This window comes from Oncorhynchus kisutch, linkage group LG30 (assembly GCF_002021735.2).
Source record: "Oncorhynchus kisutch isolate 150728-3 linkage group LG30, Okis_V2, whole genome shotgun sequence".
Lineage (NCBI taxonomy): Eukaryota > Metazoa > Chordata > Actinopteri > Salmoniformes > Salmonidae > Oncorhynchus > Oncorhynchus kisutch.
The window spans coordinates 35,750,686-35,772,556 of record NC_034203.2 but is presented as its reverse complement, the minus strand read 5'-3'; the positions used below and the strand labels follow the sequence as shown (position 1 = coordinate 35,772,556).

The 21,871-nt window shown below is 44.3% G+C and overlaps 1 protein-coding gene across 1 annotated transcript in view; it reads left to right on the top strand.

The window, feature by feature from the left end:
• Positions 1 to 400: 400 nt before the first annotated feature.
• Positions 401 to 21,871, top strand: part of lingo3b (leucine rich repeat and Ig domain containing 3b) — a 92,145-nt gene continuing 70,674 nt past the window's right edge. The window contains exon 1 of the mRNA XM_020467239.2: positions 401 to 1,004. The gene's annotated coding sequence lies outside the window, so the exon portion shown is untranslated. The remainder of the gene's footprint in view (positions 1,005 to 21,871) is intronic.

Here is a 21,871-nt window from a genome sequence, read left to right as displayed (position 1 = left end):
CTCACTCCCTCAAACATGTGATTGGTTGACATTTATGTATTACAATGTTATGAATTTGTTCTGACTCTTGCAAGAAGATCCCTTAGCCCTGAGCCCAAAAGCAGCGATAGGCAGAGACAGTTAGACAGAGAGTGGCGAGAGAGAGAGAGAGAGAGAGAGAGAGAGTAGAGAGAGAGAGAGAGAGAGAGAGAGAGAGACAGAGAGAGAGAGAGACAGAGAGAGCGGGGAGAGATATTGAGAGAGTGCGATGAAGAGAGAGTGGGGAGAGAGCAAAAGAGAGAGACAGTGAGAAAGAGGCGGAGAGAGCATGAGAGAGAAGAGACTGGGGAGACAGAGGCAAAGAGAGAGTGAGAGAGAGAGAAAGAAAGAAAAAGAAATAGAGCGAGAGAGAGAGAAAGAGCAGGGAGAGAGCTAGAGAAGGGAGAGAGCAAGAGAAAGAGAAGGGAGAGAGAAAGAGTAGGGAGAGAGCGAGAGCGAGTGAGACGCTGACACTGAGAGAGACGCACCCTGTAAAAGAGGCAGAGTCAACAGCTACAGCAACAGAGCTCCCTTTCTCTCTCACACACAGACAGAGAACCAGACCCATTCCAGGGGAGACGGTGAGCACACACCCCCACTGAGGAGCACCGTCTCTTGGGAGGAGATCCCACACCCCGCCCCTCCTCCGTCTGTGTGTTTTTGCAAAAAAACTGGAAGAGAGACATAGAAGAGAGTGAAGGAAGGAGGGATGAGTGGCTTGTTTGGCACAGCTGCTGATGCTAGAGGCTGAGAACGAGGGACGCTGACGAAGAGAGAGAGAGAAAAAGGGATCTGAAGACCAGAGGTTTGGAGGAGAGGAAGACTGGCACGTGTAGAGCTTCTCAAACATATGGACAGAGACAAGAGAGGGACACAGTGTCGGGGAACACACACACACACACATCACACGCACAAACATCACACACACATCACGCACACACACAGGCACCGATGAGGAGGGAACAGGGACCACGCTTCAGTCCTGGGTGAGTTAACTTCTACTGACAGTAACCATGAGCCAAACACACACACACACACGCACTCATAATACACAAAGGTGTAAACATGACACACACACACACAAACACACGCACACACAGATGCAATCAGATATTTGCACATACTCATACACACAGACATAAACATACCAACTCATAAACATACTGAGGTCAATAGATGACTGTGTGTGTGTCATTATGCGGCTCTCTACCCTGACCAGTCTGACACTCTCTCACCAGGGTTAGGAGAGAGAGAACAGATCAGAGAGGGAAAGAGGAGTGTGATTGTTTACCTGTGGATGAATGTGAGTGAGTGTGTGTGCTTACCTGTGGATGAATGTGAACGAGTGTGATTGTTTACCTATGGATGAATGTGAGTGAGTGTGTGTGTTAACCTGTGGATGAATGTGAGCGAGTGTGTGTGAGACCTGTGGGTTATATTGGATGATTGTCTGCAGTGAATTGGTAGCTGAAGCTGTAGTTGTAGTTGTATCCAACCAGAGAAGTGATTGGCAGCTGTAATTGTAGTTGTAACCAACCAGAGACGTGATTGGTAGCTGTAATTGTAGTTGCATCCAACCAGAGAAGTGATTGGCAGCTGTAATTGTAGTTGTATCCAACCAGAGAAGTAATTGGTAGCTGTAATTGTAGTTGTATCTAACCAGAGAAGTGATTGGCAGCTGTAATTGTAGTTGTATCCAACCATATAAGTGATTGGTTGCTGTAATTGTAGTTGTATCCACCCAGAGAAGTGATTGGCAGCTGAAGCTGTAGTTGTATCCAACCAGAGAAGTAATTGGAAGCAATAATTGTAGTTGTGTCCAACCAGAGAAGTGATTGGTAGCTGTAATTGTAGTTGTATCCAACCAGAGAAGTGATCGGAAGCAATAATTGTAGTTGTATCCAACCAGAGAAGTGATTGGTAGCTGTAATTGTAGTTGTATCCAACCAGAGAAGTGATTGGAAGCAATAATTGTAGTTGTATCCAACCAGAGAAGTGATTGGTAGCTGTAATTGTAGTTGTATCCAACCATATAAGTGATTGGTAGCTGTAATTGTAGTTGTATCCAACCATATAAGTGATTGGTAGCTGTAATTGTAGTTGTATCCAACCAGAGAAGTGATTGGTAGCTGTAATTGTAGTTGTATCCACCATATAAGTGATTGGTAGCTGTAATTGTAGTTGTATCCAACCAGAGAAGTGATTGGTAGCTGTAATTGTAGTTGTATCCAACCAGAGAAGTAATTGGTAGCCTACTGTATGGGGAATTGGTAGAGTTGAGTTTACAGACAGCACAGCTCAACCCTCTGTCATGAATGTTATGCTATACTGCCAGCAGCATTTCATAGCTGATTTCCCAGGCTGTCGTGATGATGTATCGAATGATGTACGTGTACTGTATGTCACGATGCTGAGTGTAAACACATATGTCCCGTGGCTGTAACACGGCCACATTTCATCCAGAACTTTATGAATATGATTTACAGCCTATAAAATAGTGCTTGTAGGATTTCCTCTGTTATGTTGTTGTAGCTGTCTCTAGCTGTCTGTCTGTTATGTTGTTGTAGCTGTCTCTCGCTGTCTGTCTGTTATGTTGTTGTAGCTGTCTCTCGCTGTCTGTCTGTTATGTTGTTGTAGCTGTCTCTAGCTGTCTGTCTGTTATGTTGTTGTAGCTGTCTCTAGCTGTCTGTCTGTTATGTTGTTGTAGCTGTCTCTAGCTGTCTGTCTGTTATGTTGTTGTAGCTGTCTCTAGCTGTCTGTCTGTTATGTTGTTGTAGCTGTCTCTAGCTGTCTGTCTGTTATGTTGTTGTAGCTGTCTCTAGCTGTCTGTCTGTTTGGTTGTTGTAGCTTGTCTCTAGCTGTCGGTCTGTTATGTTGTTGTAGCTGTCTCTAGCTGTCTGTCTGTTTATGTTTGTTGTAGTCTGTCTCTAGCTGTCTGTCTGTTATGTTGTTGTAGCTGTCTCTAGCTGCTGTCTGTTATGTTGTTGTCGCTGTCTGCTAGCTGTCGTCCTGGTTATGTTGTTGTAGCTGTCTCTCAGCTGTCCTGTCGGTTAGGTTGTTGTAGCTTGGTCTCTAGCTGTCTGTCTGTTATTTGTTGTAGTCTCGTCCTCTAGCTGTCGTCTGTTATGTTGTTTGTAAGCTGCTGTCTCTAGTGTCTGTCTGTTTGTTATTGTAGCTGTCCTAGCTGTCGGTCTGTTATGTTGTTTGTACTGTCCTCTAGCTGTCTGTCGGTTTGGTTTTGTAGCTGTCTCTCCCGCTTGTCTGTATGTTATGTGCTGTTGTAGCGGTCCTAGCTGTCTCTGTTATGTTGATTGTAATCTGTCTCTAGCTTGCTGCTGTTATGTTGTTTGTAGCTGTCGTCGACCGCTTCTGTATTTGTTGTAGCTGTCTCTAGCTGTCTGGTCTGTTTATGTTGTTGTAATGCTGTCCTCTAGCCTGTCTGGTCCTGTTATGTTGGTTGTAGCTGTCTCTAGCTGTCTGTCTGTTATGTTGTTGTAGCTGTCTCTAGCTGTCTGTCTGTTATGTTGTTGTAGCTGTCTCTAGCTGTCTGTCTGTTATGTTGTTGTAGCTGTCTCTAGCTGTCTGTCTGTTATGTTGTTGTAGCTGTCTCTAGCTGTCTGTCTGTTTGGTTGTTGTAGCTGTCTTCTAGCCTGTCTGTCTGTTATGTTGTTGTAGCTCGTCTCTAGCTGTTCTGTTATGTTGTTGTAGGCTGTCTCTAGCTGTCTGTCTGATTATGTGTTGTACGCTGTCTCTAGCTGTCTGTCTGTTATCGATGGTTGTAGCTGTCTCTAGCTGTCTGTCTGTTTGTTGTTGTAGCTGTCTCTAACCTTGTCTGTCTGTTATGTTGTTGTAGCTGGTCTCTGCCTGTCTGTTGTTATGTTGTTGTAGCTGTCTCTAGCTGTCTGTCTGTTATGTTGTTGTAGCTGTCTCTAGCTGTCTGTCTGTTATGTTGTTGTAGCTGTCTCTAGCTGTCTGTCTGTTATGTTGTTGTAGCTGTCTCTAGCTGTCTGTCTGTTATGTTGTTGTAGCTGTCTCTAGCTGTCTGTCTGTTATGTTGTTGTAGCTGTCTCTAGCTGTCTGTCTGTTATGTTGTTGTAGCTGTCTCTAGCTGTCTGTCTGTTATGTTGTTGTAGCTGTCTCTAGCTGTCTGGTCTGTTATGTTGTTGTAGCTGTCTCTAGCTGTCTGTCTGTTATGTTGTTGTAAGCTGTCTCTATGCTGTCTGTCTGTATGTTGTTGTAGCTGTCTCTAGCTGTCTGTCTGTTATGTTGTTGTAGCTGTCTCTAGCTGTCTGTCTGTTATGTTGTTGTAGCTGTCTCTAGCTGTCTGTCTGTTATGTTGTTGTAGCTGTCTTAGGCTGTCTGTCTGTTATTTGGTTGTAGCTGTCTATCGCTGTCTGTCTGTTTGGTTGTTGTAGCTGTCTCTCGCTGTCTGTCTGTTATGTTGTTGTCGCTGTCTATCGCTGTCTGTCTGTTATGTTGTTGTAAGCTGTCTCTAGCTGTCTGTCTGTTATGTTGTTGTAGCTGTCTCTAGCTGTCTGTCTGTTATGGTTGTTGTAGCTGTCTATCGCTGTCTGTCTGTTTGGTTGTTTGTAGCTGTCTCTCGCTGTCTGTCCTGTTATGTTGTTGTCCGCTGTCTCTAGCTGTCTGTCTGTTATGTTGTTGAGCTGTCTCTAGCTGTCTGTCGTTATGTTGTTGTAGCTGTCTCTAGCTGTCTGTCTGTTATGTTGTTGTAGCTGTCTATCGACTGGTCTGTCTGTTTGGTTGTTGTAGCTGTCTATCGCTGTCTGTCTGTTAATGTTGTTGTAGCTGTCTCTCGCTGTCTGTCTGTTTATGTTGTTGTAGCGTCTCTCGCTGTCTGTCTGTTATGTTATTGTAGCTGTCTCTCGCTGTCTGCTGTTGGTTGTTGTGCTGTCTCTCGCTGTCTGTCTGCTTGGTTGTTGTGCTGTCTCTCGCTGTCTGTCTGCTTGGTTGTTGTGCGTGTCCTGTTTGGGTGTTTGTGCTGTCTCTCACTGTCTGTCTGTTATGTTGTTGTAGCTTGTCTCTAGCTGTCTGTCTGTTATGTTGTTGTAGCTGTCTCTAGCTGCTGTCTGTTATGTTGTTGTAGCTGTCTCTAGCTCTCTTCTGTTATGTTGTTGTAGCTGTCTCTAGCTGTCTGTCTGGTTATGTTGTTGTAGCTGTCTCTCCTGTCTGTCTGTTATGTTGTTGTAGCTGTCTCTAGCTGTCTGTCTGTTATGGTGTTGTAGCTGTCTCTAGCTGTCTGTCTGTTATGTTGTTGTAGCTGTCTCTAGCGGTCTGTCTGTTATGTTGGTGTAGCTGTCTCTAGCTGTCTGTCTGTTATGTTGTTGTAGCTGTCTCTAGCTGTCTGTCTGTTATGTTTAGTGTAGCTGTCTATCGCTGTCTGTCTGTTTGGTTGTTGTAGCTGTCTCTCGCTGTCTGTCGTTATGTTGTTGTCGTGTCTACGCTGTCTGTCTGTTATGTTGTTGTAGCTGTCTCTAGCTGTCTGTCTGTTTATGTTGTTGTAGCTGTCTCTAGCTGTCTGTCTGTTATGTTGTTGTAGCTGTCTCTAGCTGTCTGTCTGTATGTTGTTGTAGCTGTCTCTAGCTGTCTGTCTGTTATGTTGTTAGTAGCTGTCTATCGCTGTCTGTCTGTTTGGTTGTTGTAGCTGTCTCTCGCTGTCTGTCTGTTATGTTGTTGTAGCTGTCTCTCGCTGTCTGTCTGTTATGTTGTTGTAGCTGTCTCTCGCTGTCTGTCTGTTATGTTGTTGTAGCTGTCTCTCGCTGTCTGTCTGTTATGTTGTTTGTAGCTGTCTCTCGCTGTCTGTCTGTTTGGTTGTTGTGCTGTCTGTCTGTTTGGTTGTTGTAGCTGTCTGTCTGTTTGGTTGTTGTAGCTGTCTGTCTGTTATGTTGTTGTGCTGTGTTATGCTGTATGTCTGTCTTTCTGTCTGTCTATTTGGTTGTTGTAGCTGTCTGTCTGTTTGGTTGTTGTAGCTGTCTGTCTATTTGGTTGTTGTAGCTGTCTGTCTGTTATGTTGTTGTGCTGTGTTATGCTGTATGTCTGTCTTTCTGTCTGTCTATTTGGTTGTTGTAGCTGTCTGTCTGTTTGGTTGTTGTAGCTGTCTGTCTATTTGGTTGTTGTAGCTGTCTGTCTGTTATGTTGTTGTGCTGTGTTATGCTGTATGTCTGTCTTTCTGTCTGTCTATTTGGTTGTTGTAGCTGTCTGTCTGTTTGGGTTGTTGCTGTCTGTCTGTTATGTTGTTGTGCTGTGTTATGCTGTATGTCTGTCTGTCTGTCTGTCTGTTATGTTGTTGTGCTGTGTTATGCTGTATGTCTGTCTGTCTGTCTGTTATGTTGTTGTGCTGTGTTATGCTGTCTGTCTGTCTGTATGTCTGTTATGTTGTTGTGCTGTGTTATGCTGTATGTCTGTCTGTCTGTCTGTTATGTTGTTGTGCTGTGTTATGCTGTATGTATGTCTGTCTGTCTGTCTGTCTGTCTGTTATGTTGTTGTGCTGTGTTATGCTGTCTGTCTGTCTGTCTGTCTGTTTGGTTGTTGCTGTCTATCTGTTATGTTGTTGTGCTGTGTTATGCTGTATGTCTGTCTGTCTGTCTGTTATGTTGTTGTGCTGTGTTATTTTTTATTTATTTATTTTACCTTTATTTAACCAGGTAGGCAAGTTGAGAACAAGTTCTCATTTACAATTGCGACCTGGCCAAGATAAAGCAAAGCAGTTCGACAGATAAAACGACACAGAGTTACACATGGAGTAAAAACAAACATACAGTCAATAATGCAGTATAAACAAGTCTATATACAATGTGAGCAAATGAGGTGAGAAGGGAGGTAAAGGCAAAAAAGGCCATGATGGCAAAGTAAATACAATATAGCAAGTAAAATACTGGAATGTTCGTTTTGCAATGGAAGAATGTGCAAAGTAGAAATAAAAATAAGGTGGTGCAAAGGAGCAAAATAAATAAATAAATTAAAATTAAATACAGTTGGGAAAGAGGTAGTTGTTTTGGGCAAAATTATAGGTGGTCTATGTACAGGTGCAGTAATCTGTGAGCTGCTCTGACAGTTGGTGCTTAAAGCTAGTGAGGGAGATAAGTGTTTCCAGTTTCAGAGATTTTTGTAGTTCGTTCCAGTCATTGGCAGCAGAGAACTGGAAGGAGAGGCGGCCAAAGAAAGAATTGGTTTTGGGGGTGACTAGAGAGATATACCTGCTGGAGCGTGTGCTACAGGTGGGAGATGCTATGGTGACCAGCGAGCTGAGATAAGGGGGGACTTTACCTAGCAGGGTCTTGTAGATGACATGGAGCCAGTGGGTTTGGCGACGAGTATGAAGCGAGGGCGTACAGGTCGCAATGGTGGGTAGTATATGGGGCTTTGGTGATAAAACGGATTGCACTGTGATAGACTGCATCCAATTTGTTGAGTAGGGTATTGGAGGCTATTTTGTAAATGACATCGCCAAAGTCGAGGATTGGTAGGATGGTCAGTTTTACAAGGGTATGTTTGGCAGCATGAGTGAAGGATGCTTTGTTGCGAAATAGGAAGCCAATTCTAGATTTAACTTTGGATTGGAGATGTTTGATATGGGTCTGGAAGGAGAGTTTACAGTCTAACCAGACACCTATGCTGTATGCTGTATGTCTGTTTGGTTGTTGCTGTCTGTCTGTTATGTTGTTGTGCTGTGTTACGCCGTGTGCTCCTTTGGGTCAGCTCATTATGATGGGTATATTATTTAGGCTAAAATTACAAGCTTTATTGTATTTGTATCATTGCAAATAATCCGTAATGATATTCTGCTCCTGCAGATTCTGCTCAGTCCTGATTTAAAACATGGTAATAGTCTAGTAACAACCTAGTGATAATACAGTGCTTCCATTAAGTTTTGTCTTGTGTGATAAAGCAACAATATCAGCTTACTGTGTTAAAACATATGGTGATTTGGGGCTGAAGCGATACTAACCATGGCTGGAATGGTGGCTGCTAATGACCTAACCTGACCTTGTTAAGGTCAGCTGTCGTAACCTGACGTAAGTGATCATAATATGTTATGACAGTGGCAATCAGGTTTTTTCCCCCTCGCTGCCAGAAGCACTGTTACGTCACACATCATTGTCCCTCGCTCTCTTTCTCAATCTCCATTACTCTCTCTCTCTCTCTCCCCTCTTCCCCTTCCTCTCCTTCTCTATCTGGTCAGTTTTCATCTCCTCTTTCTATCAAGTCTTGTGTATCAGAGTTTTCCCTGTGTGTTTCCAAGGGGTTAGTCTGGCTGGAGAAATGTTACATTCACCACCAAAATACACACCAATTACTGAAGCTGGCCAGCCCTACAACCATATGGTCAGTCTGACTGTGGGTCCTAAACAGGAGAGTTGTACCTAATTGGAAATCGGCTTTGCAATGCCCCTAACAGGAAGACAAACATGTTGATGCAAGATCCCCAACAATCTGCAACCTTTTTTCCTGTTCTGATATCAAGTCATTGTTTTGCCAGACATTTCCCTTTTGATAGAAATGTCCATTAGAAGGAAGTCAAGACCAACTCTGCTCTCCTCTCAGATCCAGACCTCCATCTGGTAAACATTGAACCGTCACACACAAACACACACCCACAAACACATACACTCACACACACACACTGTAGTGGGAAATTCATTTAGACATGCCATGCTGTATTTACTTAGGGAATTGTCCATTGTTATATGTTAGTGTTTTTTGCTGATACAGGCGTATCTTGTGTGACTTAGTCATAAGTCTGGGCATACAGATAAGAGCCGTTTGGGTGCGACCGCAGTATGTGACGTCATGCATTCACAATCTACTGGAATTTAGCTGTGTGGAAACTTGCAGGAAGGAACAGACAATGGTGGCAACTTCAGCTATCTAAATCACATTTACACACAATGTTCCGTCCCTGTTTCTACACATCTGCTAAACTGCTACGTAGACAAAAGAGGTTGTACTTTCTATAAAAGCTGAAAGCCAACTCTGTTCATTGGGCTTTTAACTCTGCACTATTTGAGTGATTGTTGATCGCTCCATTTTTGCTGTTTGAAGAATCTACAGTCTCTCTTCTTCTGGTTGGAATTTCCACTACAACAAAAACACTGTATACTCACAATTAGTGGACTGGCAGTATCTCCCTATTATTTGACTCTCTCATTGGACATGGTGTGAGTATGCATTTCCCTCTGTTCTTATCCATGCCTCCTTTTCTCCTTCTCTTGCCCTCTCTCTCTCTCTGTTTCTCTCTCTCTCTCTCTGTTTATCTTTCTCTCTCTCTCTGTCTGTTTCTCTCTCTCTCTCTCTATTTCTCTCTCTCTCTGTTTCTCTCTCTCTCTCTCTCTCTCTCTGTTTCTCTCTGTTTCTCTCTCTCTCTATCTCTCTCTCTCTCTCTGTTTCTCTCTCTCTCTCTCTCGCTCTGTCTCTCTCTCTGTCTCTCTCTGTCTCTCTCCGTCTCTCTCTCTCTCTCCCTGTCTCTCCATGTCTCTCTCTCTCTCTCTCTCTCTGTCTCTCTCTCTCTATGTCTCTCTCTGTCTCTCTCTCTCTCTCTCTCTCTGTCTCTCTCTCTGTCTCTCTCTGTCTCTCTCTGTCTCTCTCTGTCTCTCTCTGTCTCTCTCTGTCTCTCTCTGTCTCTCTCTGTCTCTCTCTGTCTCTCAATTCAATTCAATTCAAGGGCTTTATAGGCATGGGAAACATGTGTTAACATTGCCAAAGCAAGTGAGGTAGATAATATATAAAGTGAATATATAAAGTGAAAACCAATAAAAATTAACAGTAAACATTACACATACAGAAGTTTCAAAACAATAAGACATTACAAATGTCATATTATTTATATATACAGTGTTTTAACAATGTACAAATGGTAAAGGACACAATATAAATTAAATAAGCATAAATATGGGTTGTATTTACAATGGTGTGTGTTCTTCACTGGTTGATCTTTTCTCATGGCAACAGGTCACAAATCTTGCTGCTGTGATTGCACAATGTGGAATTTCACCCAGTAGATATGGGAGTTTATCAAAATTGTATTTGTTTTCGAATTCTTTGTGGATCTGTGTAATCTGAGGGAAATGTATCTCTCTAATATGGTCATACATTGGGCAGGAGGTTAGGAAGTGCAGCTCAGTTTCCACCTCATTTTGTGGGCAGTGAGCACATAGCCTGTCTTCTCTTGAGAGCCATGTCTGCCTACGGCGGCCTTTCTCAATAGCAAGGCTATGCTCAATGAGTCTGTACATAGTCAAAGCTTTCCTTAATTTTGGGTCAGTCACAGTGGTCAGGTATTCTGCCGCTGTGTACTCTTTGTGTAGGGCCAAATAGCATTCTAGTTTGCTCTGTTTTTTTGTTAATTCTTTCCAATGTGTCAAGTAATTATCTTTTTGTTTTCTCATGATTTGGTTGGGTCTAATTGTGCTGCTGTCCTGGGGTTCTGTAGGGTGTGTTTGTGTTTGTGAACAGAGCCCCAGGACCAGCTTTCTTAGGGGACTCTTCTCCAGGTTCATCTCTCTGTAGGTGATGGCTTTGTTGTGGAAGGTTTGGGAATTGCTTCCTTTTAAGTGGTTATAGAATTTAACGGCTCTTTCTGGATTTTGATCCAGGGAATGAATGATGAGGAATGGAAATAGGAAAGAACAGAGTAAAGGATGTGAAATGCTTAGCCTCTGCATTGGCAGACAGAGAATACTGATGTCTCTCTCTGGTCTCAGGGCACAGCAGGGAGGTGACGATTTATTTACCCACCCAAGGGGAGAAATGGAGAGAGAGAGAGATGGTTTAACACAAGCATGCGGCGGAGGGGGAGAAAAATGAGGGAGGATCAAGAGAAAGGAGGGAGGAGAGAGAGAAAGGAGGGAGGAGAGAGAGAAAGGAGGGAGGAGAGAGAAAGGAGGGAGGAGAGAGAGAAAGGAGGGAGGAAAGAGAAAGGAGGGAGGAGAGAGAAAGGAGGGAGGAGAGAGAAAGGAGGGAGGAGAGAGAAAGGAGGGAGGAGAGAAAAAGGAGGGAGGAGAGAGAAAGGAGGGAGGAGAAGTGGGAAGGACAGACGGAGGAAGGAGGGAAGTAGGAGAGAGAAAGGAGTGAGGATAAGAGAGAAAAAAAGAAGAAAAGAGAGAATTGAGAGAGGGATGAGAGAGAACAGAGGGAGGAGAGAGAAAGGAGGGAGGAGAGAGAGAAAAAAAAAGAAGAAGAGAAAGAATTGAAAGAGGGAGGAGAGAGAACAGAGGGAGGAGAGAGAAAGGAGGGAGGAGAGAGAGAAATGACTAAGGGAGGAGAAAGGAGGGAGGAGAGAGGGAGGAGGGAGGAGAGAGAAATTAGGGAGGAGAGAGGGGAAAGGTCAGAGGGAGGAGAGAGTCAGGAGGGAGGAGAGAGTGGAAAGGACAGAGGGAGGAAAGAGGGAAAAGGAGGGAGAAGAGAGGGGAAAGGAGGGTGGAGAGAGGGGAAAGGACAGAGGGAGAAGAAGAAAGGATGGAGGAGAGAGAGAGAGGACGGAGGAGAGAAAGGAGGGAGGACAGAGTGTTCTTAGGAAGTCAGTAGAGGGGATGGTTCAAGCCAACCTGCAGAGACCTCACATAAACCACCACAGGGAGTCTGCAGAGACCTCACACATAAACCACCACAGGGAGTCTGCAAAGACCTCCACATAAACCACCACAGGGAGTCTGCAAAGACCTCCACATAAACCACCACAGGGAGTCTGCAAAGACCTCCACATAAACCACCACAGGGGGTCTGCAGAGACCTCCACATAAACCACCACAGGGAATTAGGCTGTGTGAGAAGGGATATGCAGACAGAGAGAGAATAGGAGGGAGAGAGAGAGAGAGAATAGGAGGGAGGGAGAGAGAGAGAATAGGAGGGAGAGAGAGAGAGAGAGGTATAGAAAAATGGTGAAATCCTCTCGTTCCATTGTGGTGGTCTCCTCTGTCCCCAGGAGCTGTGAAAACCTCAATGGGAGAAAACAGTAAGAACCATGAAGGACTGTGAGATGGAGGGTTGAAGAAAAATGGACTTTGAAGGGAGGGGTGTATCTGAAGGTTGCCTAGATAAGGGAGGGATGGAGGGGGGAAAGAGGTAGAGGAGGTGGGGAATTGAAAGAGGTAGGATGTTAAAAGGAGGAAAGGTTGAAAGGGCTGTTGACTGAGATTATGTGGGTCCGTGTGGATAAGATGTGTGTGTGTGTGTGTGTGTGTGTGTGTGTGTGTGTGTGTGTGTGTATGTGTGTGTGTGTGTGTGTGTGTGTGTGTGTGTGTGTGTGTGTGTGTGTGTGTGTGAGAGAGAGAGAGAGAGAGAGAGAGAGAGAGCGTGAGTGCGTGCGTGCCTGCGTGTGTGCACGTTTGTGTATTCATGCATGTGTATGTGCGTGAGTCTGACCTTGAAAAACATGCTGAGGTCGTCCCCTGTGTGGAAGATAATACAGTTAGTCTGGCAGACACAGAGATGGGAACTGACAGTCTGTTTGACATTTTATGGGAGAGGATGCTATTCAGACTCAGGAAGGTCAATAACACACACACACACACGCACACGCACACGCACACGCACACGCACACGCACACGCACACGCACACACACACAAACGCGCACACACACACACGCACACACACACACACACACACACACACACACATTTTATAATACTTTATTAGAATCTGAAAATCACATCACTTTCAAGAAGGATTCAAGCATTTCAAAGGACTTTGTATGCGTGGACACTTGAAGAAAAGATTCAACCATTTTGAATGTTACGTCGTATTTGTGCATCTATGAGTGATGTTCTATCGATTCCTGTGCTCATTTCATGTTCATGCAAAAATTGTCAGACCGGATGAATTTCTGCCTGCTTCTTTCTCCATCTCTCCATCTCTTTCAATAGCTAAAAAAAATGAAAACATGAAATAACCCTGGAAATTGAAAGAACATCGCTCAGAGACAAACAAATACAACATATCATTCAAAATGGAGTCTTTTCTTTAAGGATACAGAAAGCACCTTCTTCTCCAAACAGCTAGGCTATAACTGCTGAAACAGCCAATTGCTGTGCTTTAGTCTTAGACAGGCCTGCAATCTGGAGGCCATGTACAGTACTGAATGTCAAATATCCAACAAGCTCTCACAGTCTCACGTCAGAATGAATCGTTTATCCCATGTTTCAAATTTAGAAGTTGTTCCAAACGTCAAATTTCAAAGGGTTTAAGGTTAAGTTTAGACATCAAGTCAGAATTTTGAAGGTTAGGGTTAAGTTTAGTGGCCGGTTTCCACGTCATCTCCTGATATCCTCAGACATGGATGAACGTCGAATACTGACGTGTAACATGGGTGACCCGCCCTGAAATATCAGTTCTACTAACTTCTACCTTTCACACACACACACACACACACACACACACACACACACACACACACACACACACACACACACACACACACACACACACACACACACACACACACACACACACACACACACACACACACACACACACACCACACACTGCCTGTAAACCAGTTAAATGAGGTGTTAACCAGCCTCATGGCTGTGGTGTAGAGTTGATATGGAATGCTCATAAAGAGGAGTTTTATGATCCCAGCTTTCCACTTCATTAAGCCACAATGACAGAACAACTCACAGGGTGTGTGTATATGTGTGTGTGTTTGTGTGTGTGTGTGACCCTGTGGTAAACATTGTTTAGCTGTGTTTTGGTTTGAGGTAAATCTTCAGCGATGAACCTATCGGTCCACTGTTCCTACTCTGTCACACTGAATGAAAGAGACTCAGCATTAGCTCTGTTTAGAAGGCTTGGTGTGTGTGTGTGTGTGTTCAGCCTGAAATAAGTAGATTTTCCCCCTCTCTCTCTCCCTTCCTACCTCCCCTCTCTCTCTCTCCATCTCCTTTACTCTCTCTCCCTCTCTCTCTCCATCTCTTTCTCCCTCTCTCCATCTCTTTCTCCCTCTCTTTCTCCCTCTCTCCATCTCTTTCTCCATCTCTTTCTCCCTCTCTTTCTCCCTCTCTCCATCTCTTTCTCCCTCTCTCTCTCCATCTCTTTCTCCCTCTCTCCATCTCTTTCTCCATCTCTTTCTCCATCTCTTTCTCCCTCTCTTTCTCCCTCTCTCCATCTCTTTCTCCCTCCCTCTCTTTCTCTCTCTCTCCCTCTTAATTCAATTCAATTAATTTCAAAGGGCTTTATTGGCATGGGAAACATATGTTAACATTGCCAAAGCAAGTGAAGTCGATAAGAAAAAAAGTGAAATAAATAATAAAAATGAACAGTTGACATTACACTCACAAAAGTTCCAAAAGAATGGAGACATTTCAAATGTCATATTATTTATATATACAGTGTTGTAACGATGTGCAAATAGTTAAAGTACCAAAGGGAAAATAAAAAATAACAAATATGGGTTGTATTTACAGTGGTGTTTGTTCTTCACTGGTTGTCCTTTTCTCGTGGCAACAGACCACAAATCTTGCTGCTGTGATGGCACACTGTGATATTTCACCCTGTAGACAAGGGAGTTTATCTAAATTAGATTTGTTTTGGAATTCTTTGTTGGTCTGTGTAATCTGAGGAAATTTGTCTCTAATGTGGTCATACATTTGGCAGGAGGTTAGGAAGTGCAACTCAGTTTCCACCTCATTTTGTGGGCAGTGGACACATAGCCTGTCTTCTCTTGAGAGCCAGGTCTGCCTACGGCGGCCTCTTTCAATAGCAAGGCTATGCTCACTGAGTCTGTACATAGTCAAAGCTTTCCTTAGGTTTGGGTCAGTCACAGTGGTCAGGTATTCTGCCACTGTGTACTCTCTATTTAGGGCCAAATAGCATTCCAGTTTGATCTTTTGTTTTTGTTCATTATTTCCAGTAATTATCTTTTGATTTATCATGATTTGGTTGGGTCTAATTGTTTTGCTGTCCTGGGGTTCTGTGGGGTGTGTTTGTGTTTCTGAACAGAGCCCCAGGACCATCTTGCTTAGGGGACTCTTCTCCAGGTTAATCTCTCTGCAGGTGATGGCTTTGTTATGGAAGGTTTGGGAATCGCTTCCTTTTAGGTGTTTGTACAATTGAACGTCTCTTTTCTGGATTTTGATAATTAGTATCGGCCCAATTCTGCTCTGCATGCATTATTTGGTATTTTACATTGTACACGGAGGATAGTTTTGCAGAATTCTGCAGAGGCTCAATTTTGTGTTTGTTCCATTTTATGAATTCTTGGTTGGTGAGCGGACCCCAGACCTCACAACCGTAAAGGGCAATGGGTTCCATAACTGTTTCAAGTATTTTTAGACAGATCCTAATTGCTATGTCAAATGTTATGTTCCTTTTGATAGAAGGCCCTTCTTGCCTTGTCTCTCAGATCGTTCACAGCTTTGTGGAAGTTATCTGTGCCGCTGATGTTTAGGCCAAGGTATGTATAGGTTTTTGTGTGCTCTAGGGCAACGGTGTCTAGATGGAATTTGTATTTGTGGTTCTGGCAACTGGACCTTTTTTGGAACACCATTATTTTTGTCTTACTGAGGTTTACTTTCAAGGCCCAGGTCTGACATTATCTGTGCAGAAGATCTAGGTGCTGCTATAGGCCCTCATTGTTGGGGACAAAAGCACCAGATCATCAACAAACACTAGACATTTGACTTCAGATTCTAGTAGAGTGAGGCTGGGTGCTGCAAACTGTTCTTGTGCCCTTGCCAATTTGTTGATATAAAGTGCCTTTGGAAAGTATACAGACCCCTTGACTTTTTACACATTTTGTTAGGTCACAGCCTCAATCTACACACAATACCCCATAGGATTTTAGAAATGTTTGCAAATGTATACTTGTTTTTGAATTAAATACCACATTTACATAACTATGCAGACCCTCTACTTAGTACTTTGTCGAAGCAACTTTGGCAGCAATAACAGCCACAAATCTTATTGGGTATGATGCTACAAGCTTGGCACATCTGTATTTGGGGAGTTTTTCCCATTCTTCTCTGCACATCCTCTCAAGCTCTATCAGCGTGGATGGGGAGCGTTGCTGCACAGCTACTTTCAGATCTCGCCAGAGATGTTTGATCGGGTTCATGTCCGGGCTCTGGCTGTGCCACTCAAGGACATTCAGAGACATGTTCCGAAGCCACTTCTTCGTTATCTTGGCTGTGTGCTTAGGGTTGTTGTCCTGTTGGAAGGTGAACCCTTGCCCCAGTCTGAGGTCCTGAGCACTCTGGAACAGGTTTTCATCAAGAATCTCTCAGTGCTTTTCTTTTCCTCGATCTTGACTAGTCTCCCAGTCCTTGCCGGGGAAAAACACCCCCACAGCATGATGCTGTCACCACCATGCTTCACCGTAGGGATGGTGCCAGATTTCCTCCAGATGTTGGCATTCAGGCCAAAGAGTTTCATCTTGGTTTCATCAGACCAGAGAATCTTGTTTCTCCAAGCGGGCTGTCATGGCCACTCTACTATAAAGGCCCGATTGTTGGAGTGCTGCAGAGATGGTTGTCCTTCTGGAAGGTTCTCCCATCTCCACAGAGGAACTTTAAATCTCTGTCAGAGTGACCACCGGGTTCTTGGTCACCTCCCTGATGAAAGTCCCTTCTCTCCTGATTGCTCAGTGTTGCCAGGTGGCCAGCTCTAGGAAGAATCCTAGTGGTTCCAAGCTTCTTCCATTTAACAAAGATGGAGGCCACTGTTTTCTTGTGGACCTTCAGCGCTGCAGAAATGTTTTGGTAACTTTCCCCAGATCTGTGCCTAGACACAAGCCTGTTTCGGAGCTCTACGGACAATTCCTTCGACCTCATGGCTTGGTTTTTGCTCTGACATGCACTGTCAAATGTGGGACCTTATATAGACAGGTGTATGCCTTGCCAAATCATGTCCAATCAATTGAATTTACCACACGTGGACTCCAATCAATTTGAAAAAACATCTCAAGGATGATCAATGGAAGCAGTATGCACATGAGCTCAATTTCAAGTCTCATAGCAAAGGGTATGTTTTGATAAATAAAAAAAACAGACATTTCTAAAAACCTGTTTCACTTTATTATGGATTATTGTGTGTAGATTTTTAAATTTAACCAATTTTAGAATAAGGCTGTAACATAACAAAATGTGGAAAAAGTCAAGGGGTCTGAATACTTTCCAAAGGCACTGTATATGTTGAAGAGGGTGGGGCTCAACCTGCATCCCTGTTTCAACCCACAGCCATGTGGAAAGAAATGTGTTTGTTTGTTGCCAATTTTAACCGCACACTTGTTGTTTATGTACATCAATTTTATAATGTCTTGTGTTTTTCCCCCAACATTGCTTTACATCAATTTGTATAGCAGACCCTAATGCCAAATTGAGTCAAAATAAGCATGAGAGGACTTTGCCTTTGTTTGGTTTGTTTGTTTGTCAATTAGGGTGTGCAGGGTGAAAATGTGGTCTGTCGTATGGTAATTTGGTAAAAAGCCAATTTGACATTTGCTCAGTATATTGTTTTCACTCAGGAAATGTATGAGTCTGCTATTAATGATAATGCAGAGGATTTTCCCAAGGTCGCTGTTAACTCATATCCCATGGTTGTTATTGGGGGTCAGATTTGTCTCCACTTCTGTGGATTGGGGTGATCAGTCCTCGGTTCCAAATATTGGGAAAATGCCAGAGCTGAGGATGATGTTAAAGAGTATAAGGATAGCCAATTGGAATTTGTTGTCTGTATATTTTATCATTTCATTTAGGATACCATCAACACCACAGGTCTTTCTGTATTTTTCAATGTAGTTCATTCAATTCTCTCTCTCTCTCTCTCTCTCTCTCTCTCTCTCTCTCTCTCTTCTAGCTATTGTGCTACTGGATGATAACTAAGTTTCAATAAAAACAGAGACGGAAGAACAGACTGACACACTGACTCTCTCTCAATTTCCCTCAGATTCCCCCTTATTCTGTTCTGTTTACATCATTTACTTTCTTAGCTGCCTTTTCTCAGATATCATTCACAGGCCAGAGAACGACTCAATTGATTTTTCTTCTGTTGTTAATTCAGGTTTTCTTGGCAGGGTAGCCTAGTGGTTAGAGCGTTGGACTAGTAACCGGAAGGTTGCAAGTTCAAACCCCCGAGCTGACAAGGTACTAATCTGTCGTTCTGCCCCTGAACAGGCAGTTAACCCACTGTTCCTAGGCTGTCATTGAAAATAAGAATTTGTTCTTAACTGACTTGCCTGGTTAAATAAAGGTTAAATAAAATAAAAAATAATCATTGTGCATTATAAGACCATTGTATCTTTTCAATCTATGGTGGTGGGACGCTCAGCTGTCATAAATTGACTCCCAGTATTTCACCCTATACATTCAGTGTCCAGTAACGTTATCTCATGGCCTATCACTTATTTACAATGAGTGAAGGACTCACCTCACTGTCACATGGGGGAGTCTGGCTGCCTTCCCTTTCCCTCATCACCTGTTCTCTTGAAGTAAAGACTAGTGTTCCTCGTCCTTCATTGTATGATTAATGTGGGTCGAGCAGTTTCACCTGTCTAACTAGACTGTGTGTGTGTGTGTGTGTGTGTGTGTGTGTGTGTGTGTGTGTGTGTGTGTGTGTGTGTGTGTGTGTGTGTGTGTGTGTGTGTGTGTGTGTGTGTGTGTGTGTGTGTGTGTGTGTAATGTAAGTGTGGGTGTGTGTGTGTGTGTGTGCGTGTGTAATATATGTGTGGGTGTACTGTGCGGGTATGTGTGTTCCTCGTCCCTCATCAAAGGTTAATGCAGGTCAAGTAGTTTCACCTTCCTCTTTAATAATGCAACTCAATTAATGACCATCCAGAGGAACCAGTGGCACAACTCTCCTCCTCTCTCCTCTCCTCTCCTCTCCTCTCCTCTCCTCTCCTCTCCTCTCCTCTCCTCTCCTCTCCTCTCCTCTCCTCTCCTCTCCTCTCCTCTCCTCTCCTCTCCTCTCCTCTCCTCTCCTCTCCTCTCCTCTCCTCTCCTCTCCTCTCCTCTCCTCTCCTCTCCTCTCCTCTCCTCTCCTCTCCTCTCCTCTCCTCTCCTCTCCTCTCCTCTCCCATTTCCTCTCCTTTCTCCTCTCTCCTTTCCTCTCCTCTCTCTTCTCTCCTTTCCTCTCCTCTCCTCTCTCCTCTCCTCTCTCATTTTCTCTCCTTTCTCCTCTCTCCTTTCCTCTCCTCTCTCCTCTCTCATTTCCTCCTCTCTCCTTTTCTCTCCTCTCCTCCCATCTCTCCTCTCATTTCCTCTCCTCTCCTCCTCTCTTCTCTCCTCCTCTCTCCTTTCCCCTCCTCTCTCCCCTCCTCCCCTCTCATTTCCTCTCCTCTGCCCTCTCCTCCTCTCCTCTCCCCTCTCCTCCTCTCCTCCCCTCTTTCTTCTCCTTTCTCCTCTTACCACCCTCCCCTCATATCCTCTCACTCTCCTCTGTGTGTGTGTGCATCCTTGTGGGTGTATGCGTGTGTGCGCACATGTGTGCGTGTGTGCATACACGTGTGCTTTAACCCTGCCTGCCATTTGAAAAGCCCAGGGTTAGTGATCAGATCTGGTATGATGTCAGTGAGCTGTGGCAAATTAATAGAAATGTTTCATCAAAATAGCTTTTGACCATTTCGATAACTGTATAATGTGTCCTGGCTGGCTGACATGGTGATGGATGTTGTGTTTGTGTAGCAGGAGAGGGACAGTAGATTTAAGCATTAAGGCACGGGGGTTGGGGGGTATATGGCCAATATACCACTGCTAAGGGATATCCTTATGCACGACGCAACACGGAGTGCCTGGACACAGCCCTTAGCAGTGGCTGTCAGCCAATCAGCATTCAGGGGTCGAACCACCCAGTTTTCTCATTTGTATGTGTGTGTCTGGTTGCATTTCCTGTGTGTGTGTGTGTGTGTGTGTGTGTGTGTGTGTGTGTGTGTGTGTGTGTGTGTGTGTGTGTGTGTGTGTGTGTGTGTGTGTGTGTGTGTATTTTTTATGTCTTTGGAATAGAAAAAGGAGTGTGTCGTACTGTGGTTGTTATATACAGGCAAGTCACCCGTGATACAAGTCAGTATTCGACGTCCATCCATGTCTGAGGCCGTCAGGAGATCAATCAAATCAATCAATCAAAAGTATTTATAAATCCCTTCTCACATCAGCCGATGTCACAAAGTGCTGTACAGAAACCCACCCTAAAACCCCAAACAGCAAGCAATGCAGATGTAGAAGCACGGTGGCTAGGAAAAACTCCCTAGAAAGGACAGAACCTAGGAAGAAACCTAGAGAGGAATCAGCCTCTGAGGGGTGGTCAGTCTTTGATCTCCTCTTCTGGCTGTGCCGGGTGGAGATTATGACAGAACATGGCCAAGATGTTCAAACGTTCATAGATGGCCAGCAGGGTCAAATAATAATAATCACAGTGGTTGTGCAACAGGTCAGCACCTCAGGAGTAAACTACTGCAGCATAAATACTGGAGGCTGAGACAGAAGGGGTCGATACCCAAAGTGGCCTCGTCCAATGATACCCCCGGACAGGGCCAACCAGGCAGGATATAACCCCACCCACTTTGTCAAAGCACAGCCTCCACACCACTTAGAGGGATATCTTCAACCACCAACCTACTACCCTGAGACAAGGCCGAGCATAGCCCATGAACATCTCCCTCATGTCAGTAGATGACATGGAAACCGGCCACTAAGGGCAACACCGAGTGCTGTTACCTTCAAGGAGGTTTCCGTTTTGCTAGGGTGTTGTGGACGGGGATGGTGGATGGGTGTAAACATCTGCCACTGATTCGAAATGTTGCAGGTTCGAATCCAGCGAGAGAATAATTCTATCCCAAACCCTTACCTTAACCATGCTGAGTTAATGCCTAAACTTAACCTTAAACACTTTTAAATTTAACGTCTGGAACAACTTAGAAATTTGACGTGAGACTGTGACGTGACATGAGAAACATGGATGAACGTTTAATTTTGACGTGAGACTGTGAGAGCTGGTGGTAGACTTAACTGTCAAGTGTACTAAGCTGTAAAGCATCGATTGTCACCAGGGATAAGCAAACGCACGCACACACACATGCCCTGTTCCTCTCTCTCAAACATCCACACCTCAGTGTTAGCGTCAGCGTTATCGACAAGACCATGTTTAAACACACAATCTGTGTGTTCTCTCTCTCCACTGTTTGCTATAAGCATTCAACCTCTCTCTCGCTCTCCCTACCTCTTGTTCTCTCTCGCTCTCTTCTTCACTCTCTCTCTCTCTCTTTTCCTCTCTCAGTCCCCCCATCCCCCCACTCTCAGTAGCTGAATGGCTATTTAAGGACTAGCAGAGCTTAAAGGAGAGTGTTAATCAGTTCAATATCTGTGACCTGTCCGCTCTGATACACTGTCCTCCATTGGCCTGTTGTTTATAAGTAAAAACAATAGGAAGGTTTCTTCTGTTACAGTTCAGAGATTCATCCTCACAATTAGAAATGTGTGTTGTACGTCCCAAACGGCACCCTTTCCCTGTGTAGTGGGCCCTGCTCCAAAGTAGTGCACTATGTAGGGAATATGGTGCTATTTGGGAAGAAGCCTGGGCGGTTTTGTAGAACTCAGCTGCGTAGTATCCAGCATTCACACATGTACGCACGCACACAACGCTGTGAGAGATCAGCCCTTCAACCACTAGTTCTGCCAAACAACGCTGTGAGAGATCAGCCCTTCAACCACTAGTTCTGCCAAACAACGCTGTGAGAGATCAGCCCTTCAACCACTAGTTCTGCCAAACAACGCTGTGAGGGAGCAGCCCTTCAACCATTAGTTCTGCCAATCAACGCTGTGAGGGAGCAGCCCTTCAACCACTATTTCTGCCAAACAACGCTGTGAGGGAGCAGCCCTTCAACCACTAGTTCTGCCAAACAACGCTGTGAG